The sequence below is a fragment of the Pongo abelii genome, chromosome 4, assembly GCF_028885655.2.
Source record: "Pongo abelii isolate AG06213 chromosome 4, NHGRI_mPonAbe1-v2.0_pri, whole genome shotgun sequence".
NCBI classification, from domain to species: Eukaryota; Metazoa; Chordata; class Mammalia; order Primates; family Hominidae; genus Pongo; species Pongo abelii.
The window spans coordinates 103,905,691-103,923,115 of NC_071989.2; the positions used below are offsets into that span (position 1 = coordinate 103,905,691).

Consider the following 17,425-nt stretch of genomic DNA (forward strand, 5'->3'; position numbering starts at 1 on the left):
TATATAATATATAATATATAATATATACATATATAATATATAATATATACATATAATATATATAATATATACATATATAATATATATAATATATACATATATAATATAAATTAATGTGCCAAGCACTTTTATATGTATATAATATACATATATATAATAATATACATACATATATATATAAACTTTTGTGACCTTATCTCTTTCTCCTTCCTTGCTATACCGATCTTCTTGCTGGTCCTCCTGGCCAGGCATAATCCTGCCCTAAGCCATTTTCACTGGCTTTTCCCTGTGCCTCAATTACTTTTTCTCCATATAGCCACTTTGGCTTACTCTCTCACCTCCACCTTCATATCAAAGGTGATATTCACTCGTGTTTCAATACCACGTACTTGGTGAGACCTTTCCTAGCTACCTTGTTTAAAAAGTCAAGACTCTCCCGCTATAGGCATTATCTACCCATTTCCCAGCGTATTTTAAATTTTATTTTATAGACTTTTATCACCATCTAAAATACCACATGATTTTCTTATTGATTTTTAAAAGAGTGGCTGTTTATGCCCACTGGAATGTAAGCTTCAAAAGGACGTAGTGTTCACTGCTGTTAGCCCCAGCATATAAAATAGTGCTTGGTGCATTAATTTGTTGAATAAATGATGTGGCTTTGGGGGAGCACTTTTGTTTTATTTGACTTATATTTTTAAGATCAAGCACAGTGTATGGCACAGAATAGGCACATAATAAATTTTGTTTTTGTTGTTGTCCCTGGCTGCTAGGACTATTAAATAGGACAGTCTTCAGGATCTAATCCTTTCATAGTTTCACTCTGGTTGATAAATGTTTTGTAATAATCATAGGGGCTAACTCCACCCAGTATTTGAGCTTGCATTCATTTTGATGAAAAAAAAAAAAAAGCAACCTGATCAGGATAGAACTTGCTTGAAGAAAGGCTCAGATTAGTTTCAGTGAGTTTACATAGTCAGCGTTTTGGCAGTGAGGCTCTGAAGTTGAATCAAGCCAAGAAATACAATTGATCATCCTAGTCTGCAAATTTCATTTGCAAGTTCAATTGAAGTGTAAGTGCAATGGGATCATGTTATTAGTTCTCTTAGAGGCAAAGATTTCCAGGATAGGAAAATTTGTATGTGCTTGCTGGGTCAGTGAGAAATGGGCTGGCAATGCAGTGTTCCTAGGGACACTCCTGGGATGGACAGAGACATAGGAAGGGACTATTACTAAGCAAGGTGCTTTGATCCCTCTCTCCTTTTCTCCACCCACCCCGTGCCCACCCCTGCTCTTGATTGAAACAAATGATTGTGGTATTGTGACAAAAAAAATATAATTTTAATCCAAATTTAGTTCATTCTTTCAGTCAGAATATTTTTTCTTCCTTCTGCAATTAAGCATTCTAATTTTCTTTTTCCACTGCAAAATTGTGTCTTTTACTTTGGCAGGGCTTCAAGTGGTATTTATTGTAATTTCTAATTATTTAAGCTATTTCAGTGATTAGTGAGAACTACTTCTATGATTATAGGATACTGTTGAACAATGGAGTTCTTTCAGAATCTCATTGGTCAGTTTCAATTTAGTTAGGAAAAAAAATCACAAAGGCAAAAATACAAGTTTTGAGAAACTACCCTTTTTAGCTTCAAACATGCATTTGTGTTCTTCCTATCAGAAGTAGAGTAAAAATTTTGCTGTGCACTTAAGAGAATACTTCTTGTGTTGAACTTCTTTATAATGCAAAGATAACTTTTCCTTTCTGAGCAAGTTTTGAAATGCTGAGATACTTTTTTTCCTTTATAACTCAACTCTGGAGCCAAAAGTTTCTTCCCTGGATTTGTGAATTCCCAACCCCCAAGAGTATAGTCCAAATTTATTTTGAGCCTTTTTTCTATTCAGTAAAAATAGTAAATGGCACTGGCAGTATTTGAGTTAGATAAATTCCAGTTAAGGTAAAGTCGAACTTGTTTGAGACCTGCTATTCAAATCATAACCAGTTTGGGCTGGAGGTGGTTCTGTTGCATCCATGTGTCCGAGGAGGTAGAGAGTTTATTCTCAAACTTCATGTGCACATATCAATTGAAGAAATAAGATAATTATCTAAAAACTGAAAGTAAGAGTTTACTGTTTTGTTTTGGGTTTGCTTTTTGTTTTTTTCAAGCTGATATATTTATAGATGTGAAATTTGTTATGTGGATGTTTAGTGGATATTCAGATGGCAGCATCAGTTTTGTATTTTTATTTTATGTCTGCTTTATGAGGTCAAATAAAGTAACTGTCCAGCTCATACAGTGTGATCATTTTCATTATTTATCAGATAATATGCATTTATAGTCAGTGGAACAACTGTAAGCTCCAAATATTGAGTACCATTCTTATTAATTTTTCTATCCCCAGAGCACAGGAAATATCTCCACAATGTTCAGGATGTAGTAGGCACTCTATACATGCTTAATGTGAATTAACTGAACTAATGGGATGGTTGTTGTTGTTGTTTTATTGTGATCTAGTTTTTTGACTTATATAAATGCATCAGTGGTCTGTTTGATATGTTCTATTCTCATTATTATGCCATTGAGAGTTTCTTAGGATACACGTATTAGGCTTATAATAATAGTTTCTTGAATTTGAATGACTTTAAGAGAAACACTCATATCCATTATTTTATCATGTTCTTACCACATCTCTGTGAAATTAGGAGGCATGGAAACCAAAAGTTTAAGTGATCGTTTTTCATCATTATTTATTCGGACACCTAGGCCAGTTCTCCATTTTTTACTAACCATGTGGTGGACATAATGAACACATTATTAATGTCTAATAAAAAATTCTCTTCCTGAAGGCTTGTTGATTGACAGGGTTAACACAAAATCATGATGTGGAACTCAGAAAAAAACTTCTGACACCTTTACATTATTGGCATATATTTTAAGGCTTTATTTTAAGTAGCTGTTTTCGAAATTGAAGTCCGGCCTGATGGAAAAGTCAACTCAGGGCTATCTACTTGAGGATTGTTTGCTTGATAGATTAGCAAAACAGTTGCTGGTTCATTCCAAGTTTGGCTTTTTACTGGGTACACCTGAAGGTTGGTATGTACCCACATTGCAAAATAGTTTTAACAGCAAATTCAACAAGATGGAAATGCCTTCTCAATTATACTAATGCACCTATTGTTCAACTCCCGAGTGGGAGAATTGAGAACTGATTTTAAATGAAAACCTTTACATTGAAACACTTATTTAAGGTCTGCAAACGTACTAGAAAAAAATGGCCTATCGTTCCTTAAAATTGCTTAGATTATTTTCCCCCTGCTTTGCCTGTCTTATGGTCTTTCTCATTCTCTTTTTAGCGTCACAAGGCCTGAGGTTCTATTCAGTTACCTCTTGTTTCCATACACAATTTTTGCAGTTGGTTCCGTCAAAAAGATGGTCAATATTTAATTGACTGATGTTTCAGATTTTAGATCTGGAAAAGTCCTGTTTTTTCACCAAAATTTAATCATCCCAATCATTAAGGCTGTCCTTATGTTTGCTCAGATCAAACTTTCATTTCCTAAATTTTATTGCAGAGATAGAGCTTGGATTTTTGTTTGTTTTATTTTATCTTCTTTCAGTGATGGGGTCTGGCTATGTTGCACAGGCTGGAGCACAGTGGCTATCTGTAGGTGAGATCAGGGTGCACTGCAGCCCCAAACTCCTGGGCTCAAGGAATCCTCCTGCCTCAGCCTCCTGAATAGCTGACACTGCAGGTCCATGCCATCATGCCCAGCTCTAAGACAGAGTTTATTAATGCCCTTAGAAATTTTATTAAGACAGTTGAATTCTATTATACTTATTTTTCTCTAAATGATCTAACCTAAAAATTTCAAGCATTTTTATTCTTCTTTTTAAACTCTCAGATTTTAAAAATCTTGAAACACATCCAACTATATGGTTGACTCAGATTTAATTGTAATTCATTATAACTTCCAATTTTTTTCATCTTAATGTATCAACCCTTTATGAACAGGGACCTTACTTTGTTCCATTTTCCTTTCGTTAATTCCTATCTTGTAGGATGTGCCTGTTACAGTCATAGGATGAGCTTCTTACATAGTTATTTACTTAATAAGCAAATTGATAGTAGTCTGTACCTGTATTTCTTATTAGTGATTACCAACACTTTAAACATTGTTCTCATATAAATGTTAGATAAGTTAGTAAGAGTGGTAACAAAACAATGAAATTTTTTTGCAGAACTGAGGGTTATAGCAACTATTGCCCAATAATTTGTGCTGAAGATAATGAGAAAGTTATCTCAGTACCATTTTATGTCCACCTTGTTTACCCTGTCTTTTGATATTTGAATAGGACAGCAGTAGACTTTAAAGACTATTCTTCTATGGTTATCTTCTTTTCTCCCTTGATTAAATTTTTTAAAAGAGTAGCCCGATTCTTAGAACAAAATTTTACCACTTGGTTGGGGCAAAGATATCTTAACCCACAAGAACAGTTTATGTATATCATAACTGCCCATACCTTACCAAATGAGACTCTGATTCTATATAGATTATTCTAAGCCTGTTATTTAGGAAGATTCTGCAGCCTTTGAGAGCAAAGCAGTCATGGGATGTATTCCTTAAGTTGGTGATAGGCTTTTGCTTAACATTTTAAATGGTATCTAAAGTCCCTGTAAAGAGTGACTGTAAAGTCCCTTTAAAGGACTGTAAAGTCCCTTTAAAGAGTGACTGTTGGGTCGCTAGCCCAGTGATTAAGAACTCCATAAATGTCATATTTCATGGGTAGATATGAATAACTGTAACTTCTTATCTACAGTGACCTCAATGATTTTTCTCAGTGATGGAGCAGGCATCTAAAGGTTAGCTCTTTAAAGTTCAAAGCTAACTCGGATAGTGAGACATTGGATCAGATGTGTGAGTGGATTTTTCATCTAATGTGCAGCAATGTCAAAGGGCTTTGGAGTTTGCCTGCCTGATTTTGAATCCTGGCTCTAGTATTTGCAAGCCCTGTGGAAATGCTAGTAAATGATTTAACATTTTTGTGTTTGTTTTCCTATTTGCATAAAGGGTATAATTATAGTACTATCCTCATAAGGTTGTTGTAAACTTAAAATGATACACTCAGCTTAAAGTGCTCAGCACTCAATAACAGTCAGATATTATCATTCTTCCCTTTCTATGAGGTATTTCTGTATCTTTTTTTTAGCCATCTGCTAAACTTTTCCAGGACATATCTGGCACAGGGACTACTTCAGTCTGCTCCCACAGACTTCCCCTCTCTTCCCTTTCTTCCTTTCCAAACCTGCAGTGGTGTGGAATGCAATCTTTCTAATTTGTTGTCCCTTTCATTTTCAGGGTTTTGACATTGCTTACTAGGAGAAAACAGACTTTAACAAGCATGAGGAGGTGTTAAAGCTTAAATTCTACAGAGTACTTACAGTTATGATCTCTGGTATGATTCTTGCTTTCTTTGCAGAAATGTTCTTCATTCATTCAAAAATTACCTGCTTTCTCCTTTCTCCATGAAGACCCTCTTTTAGAAGAATCAGTACAGAGTGTGTGTGCTTATTTGATAGGGTAACAATTATAGATTTCTGCTCCATGCAGGAAAGGTTCCTTTGGGAATTCCTTTACAAACTCAGCACAAAGTCTGTTATATTAATAATTTCTCAAACTCAAAAAGTGCTTGTGGTTGCTCAGTATGGGACTTCTGAAAAAAAATGTGTAGCTGCAATTTGTGGGGAAGCTATACTGAGAAATAGATTGTGAAATTTATCTTTTATAAGGGTATTGTTGATGTTTTTGTTCCATTCGTTGTCCTCTTTTGAATAACTCTTGGGAAAAATTTCTGTCTTGCCTTCGTATCAGTTGATTATTGATTTATTTTCCTAAGTCATTGTTCCATCTTAGGACTCATACTATATATAACTGATAAAGCTCATCTTTTCTGATATTTTGCCTTTTTAAAAACCTCATCTTTTTTTCCCTTTTTCTTTTTACTGTTTACATTTTGACTTAGTGACTATATTTTAAATATCTTTGTAAGCTATCTTAAATAGTTCCTAAAACCAAAGTAGCTGTTTTATTTGTAAGTATTCAAACTAGGGCATCCTAAAATCCATAATTTCTTCACAATAATTATAGTTATTTATCTCCACGTACCACAAACTGTACAAAAACACTGTGTACAAAACACTGTATAATCATCTTTTTTAATCTCTATAATAGCGCTATGCAGAAAATATTATTTTCCTTTTTAGGTGAGAAAATTAAGGTATGAAAAGTTTAAGATCACAAAATTATGACCTTAGAAATTAGAAAGTCATATTTTGAATTCAATGGGACCCAGAACTTGGGCTCTAGCCTCTACCATTTCTAATTACTTGAAAAAGATGAAGTAAATAGGTCCTCCATGTTTTGAAGGCTTATTGACTTATGACTTTTATATGTTAGGGGCATAAGTATGTGGGCGATCCAAATCTTCGTTGGCAATGGTATTTGAACAGCTCAATGTCCAAGGACTTTAAAATATGTTGGAATAACTTAGCATTATTATCAAAAGTCAAGTTACAGATCAAGGTGAGCATAATAGACACCTTTATTTGCAATCACCTCTGATAATTTTACCTGACTTTATTTTAAATGGTAGAGCGTGGCCAGAGGAGATTATTAGATGCATCATTACAAATTACAATTTTTGTGAAATTGTGAAATTCAGTAATTGGTTGTGTGAAGAAAGATACTCTTAGGGATCAACTTTCATTGTTATTGTTGTTCACTGTATTTTATTTCATTTTAAAAATCTACCTGACAATTCAGACAGGTGGTGTTCATTTTAAAAATGAAATGTAAATTCCTCTGAAAATGAGCTAATATCATCGAGTGTTACCACTTGCTGTGTCTGAAAGCTGAGTACTTCACCCCAGCCACACCTCCTAGTTGTACTGATGAATTGTGAAGGAGAGAGGAGGGAAGAGCAGTTTGTTTTCGTCTGTCCTTGATTGAGAAGTCCAAATATATTTTCTTTAGAGTATGCTTTATGGTCTTTCTACAGAGTATTAAATTACAAGAGAAAAAAATGTTTCTTCTCTCTTTTTTGTTCCCAATTTGCTTTAAAAAATTTTTTCCTAACAGTTTTGGAAAGCATTCTCCTTCCAAGCATTTAAAAGCTTTTTTGGCATCAAATGCTGCCAGTGTTAACACTGGCAATTGGTGCAACTTACAATAGTGCATTAAATATAAATCTAATTTTTATATCACTTGCTTAAAGTCGATTTGTGATAAACCCTGTTGGTAATGATATGAATTATATGGTATTATGAATTATTGCATGTGTAGCTCATGCAACTGAACTATATGGATGTAGGCATTTACATTTTAACTTCAGTATCAATGAAGCTCTACAGATTAATTTTTGTTGTGTCTTTGTCAGCTTTGAATAAGGTCATGATGAGTTTCTATGTCCTTGAGTTAGGTAATTTCCTGTCTGGGAAAGAGACACTGAGTAATTAAAATAAATTATTTTAAGCACTTTTTGGAATTTCAAATTAACTTCTGACATAAACCTTTCTCATCTGGATAACTTCTCAGTCTTGAGATTTTTAGTGGCATGCCCTGTTCCCTTCGTGTAATTAGAACATTGCAGGGTATTTGAGCACTTAGCAGGTTGTATCAAATGTTTTGAAGCCCCCTGAGGAGTACACAGAAGCATAATATTTTCTAAACTTTTCTGGTCTGTCTCTTTTTGTGAACGGGAGCATTTATTTTGGTTTTAACTACACTGTATTTGATTTTAGTCTGATTGATGTTTCCTCAGCCCTGGACTCTGCACAGTTGTGTTTTGCTTAGAGCACTCACCTTCAGTGAGTCTAACTTTTCTCTTTGCTTCCTTAGTTCTGTAGAGACGTTTTGGCTTCTGGTTCATTTTTTATTGTTGTTCTAGGGCCTGTGCCTTTACCAAATTAGATTTTCCCCTCAATTTAACCTTGCTTTTTAAAACAGAAGGTGAAAGCGACACTATCCTCCAACCTTTCTCAACTTCAGCTGAGGTTCGCATGAGAGAAGCAAGCACTACTGAAAATGACTTCAGCAGTTGTTTTCTTGTCTCCTGAGAGTGGTACATAGGTAGTACCCTTCTGGATGCATAGAAGTGAAATTAATTCACTCCATTAACTGATGCCTCTGGACATTAGAGCTTAATTATCTTGCAGAACCCCAGTTCAGAAGGACATTAAAACTTGGTTTAAATGTATCCCCCAAAAACGGGTGGGATGAATGCTGCTTCCTCAGGGCCCACATTGCACAAGGTCATGTACAGGACACCTTAAGATGGATTATTTCATTTAATATGAGACTTCACTTGAAAAGCTGTGAAAATAGGGCCACTGACTGAGCTTCAGTTAGACTTTTCATTCTCTTTTATTTATTTTTTAAAAGGCTTACAGGAGACCCACGCTAAGTCAAGTATGTTGGTTTCTCTTGCAGCTGAAATGATAAATCAAAGACCTTGAGACCCTTGAGCTACCTAGCAATAGAGACCATGTCCATCTTGCACTCTTCTCTATCCTTAGCAAATAGAATTTCTGGCCTATTACAGGTGTATGTTAAATATTTCTGTTAAAAGTCAGATGCAATCTAGACCAGATATACTGTGCATATTCATTCTTAATATCCCCCAAGACAGTTTTATATGCTTTCATTTAAAATGTATACAGATTGTAAATAGAATATAAATCTGGTTATGGTCTGGCTGAGCCCCCAGATCTTTATTAAAGTGGGTGGATAAAAATTCAGAGAAGGCTAGGCTTGAGTGGATTTGTTTCATGAACCTGGTGGGTGAGAGAGGCAAGCTTCAACAAGAGGAAGTCTTGTCCTGGAAGTCTGTCACAGGAAGCTCAGATTCACTGGTTCCTGGGCCTCTGGCTGATGCTGCACCAGGTGAATGAAGAAGGAATTACAATAGGACACACACTTCTCATCAGGAACTGTCATGAATCACTGCTTTATTGGGAAGAAATTGTTCAGTAATATGAGGAAATTGTTCACTTTTGACATGAGTGATCCTCAGTGTCACAGTGATGCATGAAATAAAGTACTCACTACTATTTCCTGAGCCATTTAAAAATAATTTAGGCTTAAAACGACATCAGAGATATTTTTCTATATTATACATATTAAGAACAATATGACTTTGGTGAAAAGGACTCTAATAAAAACATGAAATCATTTAGAAAATGGAACAAAGCTTTGACAACTAGAAAAGCTTATGATTTCAAATACTATGAAGCTATTTCTAAAAAGTATTAATTATAATAGCATTGCCTTGATTACCTTTGGTTTTTTACCCAGAGTGTGGTATTTTGAGGCATCCCTTATAACTAATTGTACTTTGTTGAAATCGGTATGCCAACTATGTGAGATTACATACAATTCCATATGAATAAATAAATGCACCAGGTAAGAAAACACACACACTTTTTTTTTTTTTTTTTTTGAGATGGAGTCTTGCTGTCCCCTGGGCTGGAATGCAGTGGCATGATCTCGGCTCACCACAACCTCCGCCTCCCGGGTTCAAGCGATTCTCCTGCCTTAGTCTCCCGAGTAGCTGGGACTACAGGTGTGTGCCACCACGCTCAGGTAATTTTTGTATTTTTAGTAGAGACAAGGTTTCACCATGTTGGTTGGCCAGGATGGTCTCTATCTCTTGACCTCGTGATCTGCCCACCTCAGCCTCCCAAAGTGCTGGGATTACAGGCATGAGCCACTATGCCTGGCCTCACATACAAATTTTTAAAATAAAAAAGAAAGAAAAAGAAAATAGGGAAAAGGCTGAAAGGGATGAATGGAGGTTGGAGGTTAGGACACAGAAGGCAGAAACACAAGACAATGGTGAGATCCTACGCCCTTGGGAAAAAAGAGAAATCTTGGAATCTACTCTTTCCCAGGCTGTAGATCGGAGATCTCAAGGTTGTCCTACCTAGATCTTAAGAGTTAGAAATCTCCAGCTAATGTTTGGGTAATATTAGTCAACATCTCATATTATTCTCCTAAGATTGTGCTAAATTCTCCCTTACCCCTTACCTAAACTACCACCATACATCCAATTACTTAAGCTAAAACCTAGGCGTCATTCTTGATTTTGCCTTTTCCATTACCTTCCATAACCAACCCCTCAGCAATTCTATTTCCAAAATAAACTTTGAAACTATTTACTTGTCTCATTCTCACTGCCACCCCTGGTCCCAGACACCATCATTTTCTTCCTGGCTGACTTCAAGATAATTCTATTTTCCCTTTACACACTCTTGCTTTGTATACTCCATCCTTTCACAGCAGAGTGATATTTTAAAGCAGTAAGTAAAATAAATTATTTGTTTAAAGTCATCCCGTGGATTTCCATAGCTTTGAGGACTGAATGCAAACTCTTATGGTCTGGGAGGGAACTTGGCCTGTCCTGCTGTACCACCCACTGTCAATAGGCTCCCACTACACTGCCGGCCTTCTGCTCCCCGCAAGTGCCAAGCTTTCTCCTGCCATAGGACTTGTGTTCTTGCTATTTCCTGGAAGTGTCTTTCTCCTTCTCACTCCATTTTCTCATCTTTCCTTGTCAGCTCCCATGTCCCTCCTTGTGGACGTCTTCCCTTTATATTTTATTCAAAGTTGTCCCCACTTACCACATGCTTTCTTTATTTCCTTCATAGCACTTGTTAAGATTTACAACTTATTTATGTACTATTCTCCTTCCTACTAGAGGCAGAAAACCGTGGCTCTTTCACTGCTATATTGCCACTGCCTGGAACAATACATGGAATGTATAGTAAACACTCCATAAATATTGACTGGGTGAGAGACTTCTTTATTTAGATGTTCTCCTGTGCCTTTAGGAACCACTGGCCTACCACCTCTCTCTTCCTATGGCTTAGAGAAATCCACAGGGCTTGCTACCCCGTATCTTGACTTTGGTATAGCCCTTTCTTGCTTCCACACCAGACTTCCTACAAATTGACTCATGCAAACAGGCCTCAGGTGGGCTGTGGGTGGGAGCAATCCCTTGGGTTGCCCTAAAGGCCCAGGAGCAGCTGAATCCCAGTAGAGGCACAGATTGGGCTGGAGCTGATTCTTGATGTATTCATCACTGAAGTCTGTGCCAGTTATCAGTAAGCGACTTTTCACAGATGTAATATATATCTTAAAGACTTCTCAGAAAGAAAATGGAGATTGCATTGCCCTTTCTGAAATCGGTTTTAATCAAAAACAGGTTAGAGGAACTCTATGGGGTGAAAGGCATATTCTTGTGGGTCTGCAGTTGTCACATGGTTTTGGTTTTATGTTTGTATTTTCATTTTAATAGTTCTCTATACAAAAAATTCACGTGAGCACATTTGGGGTAACCTGGAAAACTGTAACAGAGCACTTTAGCGGCCTTTTCAGTCCTTTATATACATTTGTGATTAATTGTTACCAACTGAAGGCCAAATGGTGTTAGTTCCCTCACTGTAGAAACAGAGGTTTTACAGTGGTTTAAACAGAGTGTGTTCCTCAACCTTTGTTGCCAAATGTGTGTGCCCACATCACTTGTTTGGGGTAAAACCTCTCATAGAACCTTGACTTTCACTGTTAATCTTAGGAGTCTTAGGGCTTCAGTAGCAGTCCACAGGGGCCTCTGCAAAAACACAGTGGGGAAGTTGAGTGAGCAGAACTTGACCTTCTGTCGCCCTTGTTCCTGTTCTCCATACCCTGGCTTCTCTTATCTTCACGAATGCAGCCCCCCTTTTCTATTTTGTACATCAGTCTTTGTGTAACCAGCCTGTTGATCAAAGTGCATTGTAAAACAAGTTTAAAAATACTTGCCTAGACCATTGCAGTTCCAGGTAAGAATTTAAAATATTACAAAAATTTGTAATGAAGATTTTATTATAGCCTTATTTTCAGAAGGAAAATATGGGAAACTGGCTCAAACTCAGAACCATAAGCACAAGTAAATTTCCATTTAAAGCAAAATGAAACACATTTCAGTTATAGCACTTAAAGTATTGGAATGGGATACTTCACCCCTCTCATGTCATAAAGAATGTTACAGAAAACCCCAGGGTGTCACAGTGAATCAGGGTAGAGCCAAGACTAGAACCTAAGGTTTCTCACTTTCGTTCCAGCACTCCTTCCATTATTCTGCCTTGTCCCCACATCCTTTTTCTCTCAAAATTACCTCATTGAGGGAGGCTTAACGTTTCTAGGGAAAACTCATGTTTTGTTTTGTTTTGTTTTTTTCCCAAAGCATTTTGAGGGGTCTATGACAAGAACCAAAAGTGGTCTTTAAGCCAGAGTGGATACATTTGCTAATCTCTTAATGTTAATTTTTGTTTTGTCTGGTCACAGCATATTATTCTTTTCTACTTTATTCTTTTGCTTCAGCAAATGCCTTGAGTGTAAGTAAGCCTTTTAAAACACTTTCTGTTTCTTCCTGACATCTTTGGAGTTAAGATGTACCCTTCATGTGACAGACTTGGTTACAAAAGAAAGCACTATAATTTTGCCACTTCTGAGGCCTGACTCTTGCCTGTCATCTTAATATTTCTGAAGCTCTAATCTGAAATACACTGATATCCTTATCTGGCATGTGGATTCCTTTGTATCTGTTCCTTTTAGCATTTTGTCTTGTATTCATATGTCTAGAGAACTTACTATAAAGTCCAGTGGATATGCCTCAAGATTGTTCATAAAACTCTCATTCTATAGGTTTACTACAGATGGGATATCTTTTCCTTCAATTTGCAAGACTGTGTTAACAAGGTTGGCTATAAATATTTATATAATTTTCCTTCTGTCTGTTCTCTCAGTCTATGAAGACTCTAGAAGGTCTGCCTTTCTATATCCATAGTCTTTCAAATTAAAGATTAGCTATTCCTTATCACACATTCTCACTCATATGTGGGAGCCAAAACAGATCTCCTAGAGGTAGAGAGTAGAATTGTGGTTATTAGAGGTCGGGAAAAATAGGCGGTGAGAATGAAGAGAGGTTGTTTAGTGGGTACAAAAGTACAGTTAGATAGAAGGAATAAGCTGGAGTGTTTGATAGCACAGTAAGGTGACTATAGTTATCAGTAATTTATTGTGTTTTAAAAAATACCTAGAAGAAAAGATTTGAAATGTTCTCAACACAAAGAAATAAATATTTGAAGTGGTGGATACCTCAATTACCCTAATTTGATCATTATATATTGTATGAATGTATCAAAATATCACATGTACCCCATAAATACATGTCATTGCTATGTATCAATAAAATTTTTTAAAATAAAAAATGGCTATTTCCCTAGTGCAGGCTTTCAATATTATCTTTTGTAACTTTACTTTTAATTGCTTCCCTCTTTCCCTCCCTCCCTTCTGTCAAAACATACTCATTGACACTGCTTGTGTTAAACAGTGTTTGATTATAAGTATAGCCATACATTTAAGATTGGATTGAGTAGTTTCAGATACTATCTTTCCTTTGTGTGGCTGAATAAAGCTTTGATTGTATTGTGTGTAGAAGAAATTGAACAGTTTTGAAATGTTCTACTACATTTTCCATTTTCTGGCTTTTTCTTTCTAGACTTACCCAGTTGGGTTTGTGTCTTTTCAATGTACCCTGCTACTCTTGCTGATTGAGCTGGTTTCAGACATGTCCCACAGTTGCCAACATCACCTGAATTGAATTTCTTGTTTTGAGTCCTCCCTGTGTATGATTTGATACTTATGTTTGTGGGACTTCATTTTATTTTCTAAAATGCTATTTTTCTGAATTATCAAAAGTTGGTGTGAACTCTTCCCAACTTCTAGGAAGTTAGCAGTCTCACCTATATGAGAGCAAATACAGACTTCCTGGGCTCATTTCTCTCTTGTAGGTCGCTGATAAAAATAAACACCTTGGTGCTTTTTCTCTTAATGTAAAAAGTAGGTTACTGTGATCCCAAGCAGAATATCTTCTCATTTTACTGTGTTACAGAAATGCTGCCAGACAGCAATCATGTAAGTCAATTGCTGTAGCTCTGCCATTCATTTTTCCTGAACATCCCACGGCTAAATGTAACATATGGCAATCATGCTTGAGGTTTTATTTTACTTTATTTTATTTTAGTATGTGTGTGTGTGTGTGTGTGTGTGTGTGTGTGTGTGTAATAACAAGATATTAAATTTACAGCTGCATTCCATTCTCCTGTGATAAGTAATGTTAACAGCCAGGTGTGCAGGCTTCCAAAAATATTTAAACTTAGAGGCACTTAGAAAGGGTTTCAAAAATACTATCACACTGTACATATTACTCTGCAATTTTCTTTTATCACTTAAAATAACTTCATAGCATCTCTCTAGGTTAATATATACTCTTTTTAATAACTGCATAATATTTTACAGTCTATATATACCATAATTTATTTAACCATTACCCTATTGATGGACATTAAGTTTGTTTCTAATTTTTCACCACTAAAAATGTTGTTTTACAACATAACAATGTAACAATGCGTATGTATTTTCATTGTGCTGCTTTTATTGCTGTAGGATAGATTGGGAAACTACAATTGCTAGATAAAGGTGTATGTATGTTTCTTATTGTGATAGATATTATTCATACTTTGTAAAAGGTCATAGCAATCACACTTCACTCAATGATGTAGGAGATTGTCCATTTTTCTGCATGCTTGTAAGCAATGGATGTTTTTACTCTTTTAATTATAGGCCAAACTGATGGTTATAAAAGAGTATCATGTTTTAATTTTTATTAGATAAGGTCAGTATCTTCTTTTGATTTGTTGGTTAAATTTTATGGTTATTTGGATTTTCTCTCTTGTAGATATCCTGTTAATAGCCTTTCCCTCTTTGAGTTGTTTTTCTCTTTTCGATTTGTAATATTTTATATTTTAGAATTAGTAATCTTTTATGTGCAATTTTAAAAAATAAACATGTAATTTTAACACAGCTTTAGATTTACAGAACAATACCCTCCATACAGTTTCTCCTATTTTTAACATCTCATATTAATATGGTATACTTGTCACAATTAATGAACCAGTATGATACATTATTGTTAATTAAAGCCCATATTTTATTCAGATAATATCCTTAGGTTTTTTTGTTTTTTTTTTCCTAATGTCCTTTTTCTGTTCCTGAGTACCATCCAGGAGACCATGTTACATCTTCTGTGTCTTTAGGCTCCTTTGTGCTGTGACAATTTCTCAGACTTTCTTTGTTTTTTGATGGCCTTGACAGTTTTGAGGAGGACTAATCAGGTATTTTGTAGAATATCCCTAAATTGGGATTTGTCTGATTTTTTTCACATATTGGACTGGGGTTATGGGAAGTGCTATTTGAATTGTATCAAATTGAAGATACAGTCTATCAACATGACTTAGCATCGTTGGTGATGATCTGAATCACTTGGCTGAGGTAGTGTTTGTTATGTTTCTCCATTGTAAGTTACTCTTCCCCACTAACCCTTTTTTCACACTGTACTCTGGAAGAAAGTTACTGTGTGTAGCACAAACACTGAAAGAATGGACAGTTATGCTCAATCTCTTTTGAGGGTCCAATGTCTATGTAAATTATTTGTAATTCTTCTGTCAGTGAGATTGTTTGGTCTCTTCTCCCCTATTTATATATTTCTTCAATCACTTATTTTTGTCAATAAGCGCTGTAGACCAGTGGATGTTAATTTTATATTTTGGGTTCTAATTTGATATTACATTATTTATTTTAGTGTTCCCCCTTCACCCCACTTATTAACTAGAAGAAATTTTTTCAGTTCACTCCTGTCTCCTGTGCCCATTTGACATAATTGCACCTCTTTTGTTTTGTTTTGTTTTTGAGCACTTCCTTCGCTTTCTGGGACTAAAGATACTCCAGGCTCAACTTGCATATTTTCTGTCCCAGTTCTAGAATCAGCCACTTCTCCAAGGAGCCCTGGTTCCTCTTATTGGATACTGTATTAGAAAACAAACAAACTAACATTTGGACACTAGATATGCCTGCTGCTGTGGGAGTGTCATTGCCTCAAGGCCACCTCAGCTGATAAAACAAGGAAAGGTATCTATATGTACATATATGAATATATTTTTCTATATGTAACCGTCTGTCTATATTATGCTCAGCATGAGTTTATACTAACATCCACAATGCTAATTTATTACTACCTGTATAATTCTAGCCTTTTCCTCTTGCTCATCTGTAATCTCCAACCCCAATAATGAGAAAAACTGGCTTTCCTCAGCTGTCATTCATTTTTTAATTTGTTGCATTATATATATGATATCAGAATTGTTAACCCATACTCGCAGGGGAAACAACTTTATCAACAAGAGTTCAATATTTATGACAGTTTTTTTTTTGCTTTTAGTCTTACATATTCCACTTACTTCCGAAGCTATTTGGGTTAGCACCTTTTGTCCCCACTCCTTTCTGTGAAGTTGTTTCATAAATTTTTAATACAGTTAGACTGCTTTGTCACATTCTGCAGGTTATCCTGGTATCCTTTGACCTCCTAAATTATATTTTTAAATTTTCATGCCTTAAGGTTTAGCCTTTGTGCTGTAAAGGTTTGGACCAACTCTCATGTATCTGCCGTTTCAGTAATACAGAGGACAGTTTCAATGATCTGGAATACCTCTGGTGCTTCAGTTGTATGAGCCCCCTAACCACTGATCTTTTTATCTTCTCACTACTTTTGTCTTTTACAGAATGTGATGTAATTGGAATCATAGAGTAAGTAGTCTTCTCAGACTGGTATCTTTCACTTAGCCATGTGTATATAAGATTAATACATGTCTTTTCATGGGTTTATAGCTCATTTTTTTATTGTTCAATAATATTCCATTATATGGATATATTGCAGTTTGCGTATCCATTCATTTATTGAAGGATTTCTTACCATCTTCCAGATTTTGCTGATTATAAATACAACTTCTGAAAACATTCACGCTCAGGTTTTTGCATGGACATAAATTGTCAATTAGGTAGATACCTAGGAGTGCAATTATCAGATCATATGGTAAGACCATATTTACCTTTGTAAAAAGCTGCCAAAATGTCTTCCAAAGTGGTTGTACCCATCAGCAATGAATGAGAGTTCATATTGTTTTGCATCCTTGCTAGCAATAGGCATCATCAGTTTTTAGATTTTAACTATTCTAGTAGATATATAGTTGTATCTTGTTGTTTTAATTTGTGACTTCCTAATGACAAATTATGTTGAGCAATTTTTCATATATTTATTTGCTGTCTGTATATAATCTTTGGTGAGGTGTCTGTTCAGATCTTTTGTCCATTTTTTAGTTGGTCTGTTTTCCTATTGTTGATTTTTAAGTGTTCTTTCTGTATTTTGAATTTAAATCCTTTATCAAATACGTATTTGCAATTTTTTTTCTCCCAGTGGTGGCTTGTCTTTTCATTTTCGTA

At 35.5% G+C, this 17,425-nt stretch overlaps 1 protein-coding gene across 2 annotated transcripts in view; it reads left to right on the forward strand.

Annotated features, from left to right (window-relative positions):
* Positions 1-17,425, forward strand: part of CAST (calpastatin) — a 799,019-nt gene that overhangs the window by 154,993 nt on the left and 626,601 nt on the right. The window contains exon 4 of one of the 2 annotated variants that reach the window (XM_063724002.1): positions 15,905-16,057. The exons of the other annotated variant lie outside the window; for it this stretch is intronic. The gene's annotated coding sequence lies outside the window, so the exon portion shown is untranslated. The remainder of the gene's footprint in view (positions 1-15,904; positions 16,058-17,425) is intronic. 2 annotated transcript variants of the gene reach the window in all.